This window comes from Brassica napus, chromosome C1 (genome assembly GCF_020379485.1).
Source record: "Brassica napus cultivar Da-Ae chromosome C1, Da-Ae, whole genome shotgun sequence".
Taxonomy (NCBI): domain Eukaryota; kingdom Viridiplantae; phylum Streptophyta; class Magnoliopsida; order Brassicales; family Brassicaceae; genus Brassica; species Brassica napus.
In genome coordinates, this window is record NC_063444.1 from 13,233,067 (window position 1) to 13,243,226 (window position 10,160).

The window sequence follows — 10,160 nt, forward strand, 5'->3', positions numbered from 1 at the left end:
TTTAATGACTATAAAAATGATTGACAATATATTACCAACAAATGTATCAAGTTAACATACTATATATAGTTAGCAAGCAATAGTTATGTGTATACTGCTATAAAAATCAAAAACATACATATTAGTGAATACTCATTCTTAGGTATCAAACCATATATCATCTAACAAAACATGTATCATATAACAAAATATGTACTAACAAATTGACCATGTATCAAACAATGTATCATCTACAACATATCAACACATTTAATAGCTTATTATACCATGTATCAAATAATGAAAACTATTACTTCTTACCAATCATTTATCAATTAGTGGCATCATGTTTGTAACATCTAATAAACATATATCCCATACAAGGATATAATATTAAAGATATGCTACCAAAACATGTATTAAGTAACATATAATGTATCAGCTAACAAAATATATATCAACTAACACTAACTATTTTGTAATATCTTACTAGCCATTTATGAATTTGCGGCACATGTTTGTAATATCTAACAAAACAAATATCCAAAATAATAACATAAAAATAAGGATCCGGCAAAGCAAAAATAAATATCGGGTAACTGATAAAATGTCGGCTAACATAAATGTTATCCAAATCGAATACAACATCACGAACTGATTGCCTCTTGTTTGGTTTATGCTTGGACAAGCTCGTCGATTCTTTGATTTCTTTCAAGTATTCATAACATATTTTGTAGCAAGTAAGATCCCATGCATTTGGTAACACGAATGTATTATAACAACTAGCCTAGCAACAACTTGTTTTATATCAGCTAACCAAATATGTATCTCAAACGGTGAATCCTCGACCATAAACACCACAATGGAAATGTGTTGTTGGCCCAAACCCCTGAGTCATGGTTTACGAACTCGCCGGAGACTGTGAGTCATTCTAACGAGCCAGATTAATACCTACACTCGGACTCGTTAGAGATCGTGGTATGGGGAGTGGTGAGCTTGATCTTGAAATAAAATCGGATAGTGATTGAAAACGAAGAAGGCATATGAGGAGTTCGACGTTGAAGTGGCGATGGTATCAAAAAATTTGTAAGTAGAAAATTCATGGTGTTATCGTTAGTAAACAAAGTTATGAGAGAAAATATAATTCAGTGATGAAGAAATACAATTACAGAAGAAAGAGAGGAGCGGAGAGAGAGAAGAGAGAGAACTATGAGAGTAGGATAATAAGATATTAGTGGGATTTTGAAAAAATCAATAGTTCTTGAGGTATTTACCTAATTATGTTTGAATCTATGTACATGACTCCTAATTTATCTAGAATATTGCATTCTTATTGGTTCAATCCCCATTCTCACAGTAACTATAGATTAGTATACTAAAAATTGAAAGATTATTTTTTTCATTTATAAGAAACTAGTAAATAATAAAATTGGTAGCTAATGCGTCGCCAATCAATTTTAGCATTCAATTTTTTAGCTTCAAATTGAATGTTTCAACGTTACTTATATATATGGCTGTGGTTAATGATATTTTAAATGGTGATATATTAGTATTAAAAATAAAACGAAATATTTTTTAATATAAACATTTTAAGACTGAAAGAATATAAAATTAATCAGTCAATTTAATATCAGCTTTTTTCGGATCATCATACAAAAAGTTTCAAAAACTTATATATATGTTCACTAACAAGATTTCTACAACACAAACTAACAAAACGTTTAGCTTTAAAGAAAAATCACAATGTCAACATCTAAATTTGCTTTCTTTTGTATCGTCTTGGTTTTTTTTGCTACTTTTCATGAATGTATGTCGTACATAACTTACTTTCAAATGCTTTCTGATCATTATCATTAAAACTATAATCATTTTAATTGATTTATTTTGAAAATTTTATACAGGTGTCAACAAAGTTGATGCAGCTGCATTAACATGCACTAGATTACCAAATTCTAATTGGTGCTGCAACACAACACCGAGAAGGTGCCGAGGCAGCAAAGTGGAGTGTGATGCGATTTGTAAACCCAAACGCCTCTGAATTTTCCAGAAGATAATTTCTATAATTATATATTCCAAATTTTCTTTTACCTCTATTATTATTATTACTGAAAATAATAAATAGGAAGTCATGTTCTAGAGGAGCATCTAGTGTTGGGTTTTCTTCGAAGAGCTGAAATTGTTTTTATTGTTAATTCTGACTTTCTGCAATTGTATTTAATAAGTTTATAATTGCAGATATAATAATTTGAATCGATTATGTTATTCTTTGGCATATTTTGTGATATCTTTTTTTTGACAACAGGTTATATATTCTTCTCAATATAAATTATTTTTTATTTTGAATTTATTTAGATTAAATCATGCTACTGTAATTGCATTTAGTTTGATTAATTCTTTTAGATTAGAACATGTATTTATAATTATGTATAAGTTAATATATTTTGTTTGCCCTAAATTTAAAAGAGAAAAAACTCAAATGTTGATTGGTCTACAGTTACATAAGTGAATGAAATTTGTGATATTTAAACACATCGATCGTTGTAGTTTGAAAACATAATAATAACTAAAATCTAATAAGTATTATTGTAAGAGTTTGTCAATTACCTTGAATAGGACACATAAAAACCTGATTTTTAAATAATATTATATTTGTTTTGTTTGAGGGTTTATTGAGTTGACGTGGTGTTAATTGCCTTATGCTCAATAGTGACGTGGATGCGGTAGAAAAATGGTAAGTCAATTTTATTATTATATATATATATATAATCATTTGTACACAAAGAAAAAAAGAGAAATATTGTATTGGAAAATAAATAAATTAATAAAACAAAGACAAATAATGATTTGTGAAATAAATAAATAAAGTAAAAATGAATTTTGATAAATACCTTTCTGTAGTATTTATTTGATGTTCAAGTCATCATTTGAATCCGCCAAATGTGCCTCCTCTCCTAGAAAAATGCTATACCATTGATTGCATTTTGTTCAACGGTCCTTTTGTTATTTATTTCCTAATATTTTAATCGCTGTTGCACAAGAAAACCAATAAGGCGCAAGTCAGATTTCAGATCAAAACAAATTAGGTTGGAATGCATCACATCATTTTGTTTTCAGAAAGTTCCCTTGGTATCAACTTTGTTTTCAGAAGGTTGAGTTTGTTTCTTTCACATAAAATTGGATGAGCAAAATCCTCTTTCAGCTTCGATAGTAACGTAATGTATGCATGTTTTTTATAAGCTCTAGCAGCGATATCAAAAACAGCATTCGCCAAGAACCTCTGGCAGCCACGACCTTTACCGTCCAAATTACTAGTCATCGGGATGCTGGGGAAGGCTCTGATTCCTGAACGTGCGTCTAAGTGTTTGGAGAGAGCACACTGAAAAGTTTTCTGCATCTGTTTTGGGACAAGTTATTGGGTCAAGAGCAGAGAGGTATAGGCTTAAGTCGGTGGCTCAGAAGAAACTGACATTGACAGGACCAGATAAAGTGGATGGAAGGTGCGGTGATAAAGTGGTGATGAAATGGAATCTCATGTTGCTTGAACCTTGAAGTAGCAAGCCATGTGTCTTCAGGAGCTGCTAGTGTTGTCTGCTAAAATATTTTGGTTTCTTCTTCAAAGAGCTCGATATATGTATAGTTGTTTCTTTTCTACTGTGTCTACAGAAGCAGCTAGTTTTATCCTTCTTATATTTATACACATTTTAAAAGAAATTAAAGAAAAAATGATTTTCTATAAATTAATATTAGATGATAAGTTTAAGCTTTCCTTAACTTTAAGACGAATCTTCCAATAACGGTTAAAATCTTACTCACATTGCAATTATGTTCTATACTATACGTTTTCCTATACCATGTGCAGTAATAATTATACATTTTATTACTTTTTACTAATATTTATTAATATATTTAAATTATATATAATATTTTATTAATATTGTAGATTTTATTATTTTCTTACCAATATTTTAATATAACTTTGATTTAATTAAACATAAAGTTAAGATAAAAATAAATTTTTTCTTTTAATTTATATTTAACAATATATATATATATATATTTGTAGAATTATAATGTTAGATAGATTTTTTATCTATTTCTTTTGGTTAAATATATTAAATTACCATGTAAAATATTAAAAAATATTTGATATAAAAATTGTATACTTATCAAAAATTAAAACTAAACAGTATTTATAAAATTTATAGATATATAAAAGAAACGAATGATTTTACAGTTTTTTTTTTAAAGAATATATCTATTTTAATGATGATATATGAGTTACCATATTCTAGAAAGTTTATCAAAAATATAAATCAATATTAAATATAATGTATGAGTTATAACCATATTTTAAAAAGTTGACCAAAAATATAAAAACATTAAATGTAATTGTTCATATCATATTTATCCATAAGTCATGTCATCAATTTTATTAGCAATATCACATGTTTTTGTGAAAGTAACTGTAGAGAGGGACATATAGCAAATTATTTCTCAAATAATATCTAGGGGATTGACAATTTTATTCTTGGAGGAATTTCATGTTTACCACTTTCATGATACCACTTTTCATCTTTACCACACTAAAATGACATTTTCAAAAATATTTCCTTCATTCAGTGGAAAAGGACTCTTATACACTTGTTCTCTAAATATATAATAAATCATTATTTAAATAAAAAATAAATAAAAATAAACAAAAAGTAAAAAAAATAAAATAATGTTTTCGAATTATATTTTTTCAAATACGATTTTTTTAAACGTTTTTTTGTCTTTTTTAGATTTTTTTTTCAAAATTTTGTTTTGAAAATCGAAAATTATGTTTGAAATTATTTTTAAATTATTTTTATATCTTTTAAGTATTTATTATGAATGTGATATTTGTGACAATTTTCCTTTATTCTTGTTACTTTTTCCGTTTCATTTTAGTTCTTGTATTGCATATTTTCTAAATAAAAACAACATTACCTATACGTCTAACCACATTTTAACCGGTAGAAGAATATACCGGAGAATTTAAAAAAACATACAACATATAAAATTAATAATTTTGCATTAAAGTTTTAAAGCGACACTTATTTTTGAAACAAAATTTTTACTTTACAATGATAATTAAAATGAAATGGAGGGGATAAGTGACTGTCATGTAAAATGTTCCATTTCGATATCCAATAAAAAATTTGGCATTATTTTTAGTTAAATATGTAATTTTTCTAATATTGTATCAAGTAATAGTCTACACTATCTTGATTAATATATAAGAAAAATCTTTGTTTTCATGTTATATATATTAGCCAATTTTATATTTGTCAGATGTTCAAGAACATATTTTATTTATATTTTTTGATGTTTGAAATTTTTTTTTTTTTGTTTAAAAAAAGTTATAAAAAAAAAACAAAAACAGAAAAAAGCCCTAAAAAGCAAAAATTAAACTATAAAAAAAACCATTTTTTTATGTTCTTTTTTTTAAAAAAACTGTTTTTTTTATGTTAAAAAAAATTTTTGTTTTGTTTGTTTTTTTTGGTGTATTTTTTTTTTTTTTTTGTTTTTTTTTTTAACAACAAAAAAAAAAAAAAAAAACAAAAAAAAAAATTGAGTTTTCATTATGTCCCCCTTTTTTTTATTTTTTTTTTTAATAAAAATATCCGTTACGTTTTGCAAAAAACATAAAAAAACTATTGTTTTTTTTTTTTTTTTATCTTTTGTTTTTTTTTTTTTTTTTTATTTGGTTTTTTTTTTTTTTTTTTGTCTTTTTTTTTTTTTTTTTTGTTTTATTTTTACCAACCCATCCCAACACAATTTTTAACAAAAAAACAACAGAAAAAAGAACCAAAGAAAAATATCAGAATTAAAATAAAAAACCTACATTGAAAAAAATATTAATATTTTTTTTGTGTTGGGGGGTTTTGTGGTTTTTTTTTTTTACATTTTTTGGGTGATAAAAAAAAAAACAACAAACCAAACCAAAAAAACATTAAAAAAAAACAAACCAAACACCACAAACACATTTTTTTTTTTGTTGTTTTTTTTTTTTTTAAACTAAAAAAATTTTCTTACTTGTTATTTGTTTTTTTGTTTGGTTTTTTTTTATTTTATATTGTGGGGAAAAAAACACACAACAAAAAACAAAACTAACAAAAAAAAACAACAAACAAAAAAACATCCAAAAAAATACTAAATAAAAAAACACATTATTACTAAACACAACAAACACAAAACAAAACAAAAACAAACCACAACAAAACCAAACTGAAACCAAACACACCAAATAACAAAACATGTTAAACCCAAAAAACCAAAACTAAACAAGAAAACTAAATTCCAAAAAAACCAAAAACTAACCAAAAAAATACAAAAAAAAAACACACAAAAACAAACAGAAATAAACAAACAAAGAACCAAAAATAACAACCAAAAAACAAAAAAACAAAAACACAAAATACCCAAAAAACAAAAAAAAAAGACAACACCAAATAAAACCCCAACATAAAAACAAAAAAAAATTTTTTTTGGTTGCTTGGTTTGTTTTTTTGTTTTTTTTTTTTGTTTTTTTTTCTGTTTTTTTGTTTTTTTGTGTATTATTGTTTTACGCTCTTCGGTTTTTTGTTGTTTTTAGCGTTCTTTTATTGGTAATATGTTTCTACACCAATCCATATAAAATTTCTTGTGTGATCCCGCTGAAAAAATACACAACACCACACAAATCAAACACAACAACCCTTTTTTTTTTTTGTTTATTTTATTTTTTTTTTCCGCCCTTTTTTTTTTTCAAGTCGCTTTTTCAAGGTAAACGATGATGTGTTTTTTTTTTTTTCAAAAAAATTTGTTGATTTTTTTCAAAAAAAAAAATAAAAACATTTTCTGAAAATATTTTTTTTGTTTGTTTTTATCTTTTTTAAATAAATATATAAAACTTACTTACAATGTTATAAATGAAAATGGAGTGTCGCATAAAATGTTCCATTTCGATATCCTTAAAAATTTTGGCATTGCTAGTTAAATGTAATTTTTTTATAATATATAATCAAATAATACCTATCTTGATTAATATATACCAAAATCTTTTTTTTTTGTATATATATAGCCCAATTTTATGTCAGAGCAAGAACATATTTTAATTATATATTATATAAAATTTACATCTGAAAATAGTGAAATGTGATTATAAAAAAAAAATCCATTCCAGTTTACTCAGCCCTATTCTCATAATAGCTATAATTAATCTACTAAAATTTTATAGATTTTTTTACCTATAAGAAATCAGTAAATAACGAAATTGGTAGCTTACCCATGGTTAAATTGATTTTAGCTATATATTGAATGTTTCAACATTACATAACTGGCTGTGGTTAATTGATGTTTTTAGGTGATGATGTATTGTATAAAAAGAAAAATAAATTTCAAAATATCTTTTTTAAATAAATATTATAGAATAGAAAAAATAAAACTAACCCGTCAATATATTTTGAGCTTTTTACGGATCATCATACAATAAATCTCAAAGACTTATATATATGTTGACATATCGGGTTTTTTTATCACACAAACTAACAAAACGTTAATTTTCAAAGAAGAAATACAATGTCAACCTCTAGATTTGCCTTTTTTTTGTATCATCCTCGTTTTTCTTGGTAGTTTTCATGAAAGTATGTTATATAAGTTTACTTTTCGTCCAATCCTTTATTATCATACCTTTAAAAGGATAATCATTTTCTCCATCATTTTTTATTTTTTTTAAATTATACAGGTGCTAAATTCAAAGTTGATGCTGCTAGGGCACCATACTGCTACAGAGGACCAAAGTCTGATTGGTGCTGCATCACAAAACCGATGGACAGCTGCCGCGGCACCAGAAAGGAATGTGATGCGAATTGTAATCCCAAACGCCGTCTTTGAATTTTCCAGAAGAAAAGTTCTATAATTATATATTCACATGCTTTCGTACTTCTATTATTCTAATTTTAAATAATAAAACTAGATGTTAACATGCGCAACCGCACAGGTGTTTGTTTTCATTTTTAATATACATATTTTTTTTTACATTATTAGTGATATATATTTTTAGCGTTAAACATATATTTAAATGCTGATATAGCTATATTAAATATATTAATTTTACAATTTATATGCTGAAGTTTAATCAATTGATTCAAACAGTCACATGTATTTGTCATTTTTTATTATATATTTATGTTACTGAATTTTTGTTTGATTATTAAAAGAATTAATGCATGAAACAACATATTTGAAATTTATTTGTATTTAATTTATTTATATATATATAGTTTAAGATGTGTTAATTATTATACTTGTATTATGTATTTTACTAATGTTAACTCATTCTACCAACATATTATAACATATATATTTTATATTTATGAAAACAAATATATTAATTTATGAACTTATATAAATATCATATTTAATTGAATATAATAAATTTATTTGTAACGGATTTGTTAGAATTTCGCATATATATATATATGTATATATTTTCTATTTAAAAAAAATATACCAAAAGATATTATGATTAAAGAACTGATGGACCTTTATGCAACCAATCACATATTTTGTCGTGTGTGGTATATTATAATTTTCCATTCTACTACCAACCTTTTACAAAACTTTTATAGTATTATGGCCAATGGTTTTTTTTGTTTCTACTGTTTTTTTTTGTTTTAGTGATCATGAAGGAAGAGTCATCCATCTCAAATATGAGTTGATTGAGTTCTATCATAAGAAAGAGTTATCCATCTTTGTTAGGAACTCATGTAAAAGAACATAAAACAATATGAACTTTTAGTATACACATTTTGTTACAGTTTGTATGTGAGAAAGATAGGAAACTTAGTGAGCGGCTCAAAAACCCAACTCAAGTTCACACATAAAAGATACAATAATTGTTAATTGTTACAATAATTGTTAATTGTTAAGAAGATATAAGTTAAATAGTTATTGAATAATTTATCTGGTACAATAATTGTTAATTGCCAACGCCAATACAATAATGGACGTTTTAATGACTATAAAAATGATTGACAATATATTACCAACAAATGTATCAAGTTAACATACTATATATAGTTAGCAAGCTATAGTTATGTGTATAGTGCTGTAAAAATCAATAACATACATATTAGTGAATACTCATTCTTGGGTATCAAACCATATATCATCTAACAAAACATGTATCATATAACAAAATATGTACTAAAAAATTGACCATGTATCAAATAATGTATCATCTACAACGTATCAACACATTTAATAGTTTATTATACCATGTATCAAATAATGAAAACTATTACTTCTTACCAATCATTTATCAATTAGTGACATCATGTTTGTAACATCTAATAAACATGTATCCCATACAAGGATATAATATTAAAGATATGCTACCAAAACATGTATTAAGTAACATATAATGTATCAGCTAACAAAATATATATCAACTAACACTAACTATTTTGTAATATCTTACTAGCCATTTATGAATTTGCGGCAACATGTTTGTAATATCTAACAAAACAAATATCCAAAATAATAACATAAAATTAAGGATCCGGCAAAACAAAAATAAATATCGGGTAAATGATAAAATGTCGGCGAACATAAATGTTATCCAAATCGAATACAACATCACGAACTGATTGCCTCTTGTTTGGTTTATGCTTGGACAAGCTCGTCTATTCTTTGATTTCTTTCAAGTATTCGTAACATATTTTGTAGCAAGTAAGATCCCATGTATTTGGTAACACGAATGTATTATAACAACTAGCCTAGCAACAACTTGTTTTATATCAGCTAACCAAATATGTATCTCAAACGGTGAATCCTCGACCATAAACACCACAATGGAAATGTGTTGTTGGCCCAAACCCCTGAGTCATGGTTTACGAACTCGTCGGAGACAGTGAGTCATTCTAACGAGCCAGATTAATACCTACACTCGGACTCGTTAGAGATCGTGGTATGAGGAGTGATGAGCTTGATCTTGAAATCAAATCGGATAGTGATTGAAAACGAAGAAGGCATATGAGGAGTTCGACGTTGAAGTGGCGATGGTATCAAAAAATTTGTAAGTAGAAAATTCATGGTGTAATCGTTAGTAAACAAAGTTATGAGAGAAAATATAATTCAGTGATGAAGAAATACAATTACAGAAGAGGAGAGAGGAG

At 25.8% G+C, this 10,160-nt stretch overlaps 1 long non-coding RNA gene across 1 annotated transcript; it reads left to right on the forward strand.

The window, feature by feature from the left end:
• The first annotated feature begins 507 nt into the window (after nucleotides 1-507).
• LOC111201892 lies at nucleotides 508-2,241 on the forward strand. The gene is made up of 2 exons (XR_002654833.2): nucleotides 508-1,786; nucleotides 1,881-2,241. It is a non-coding gene; the product is annotated as an uncharacterized LOC111201892 (long non-coding RNA).
• The last annotated feature ends 7,919 nt before the right edge of the window (nucleotides 2,242-10,160 follow it).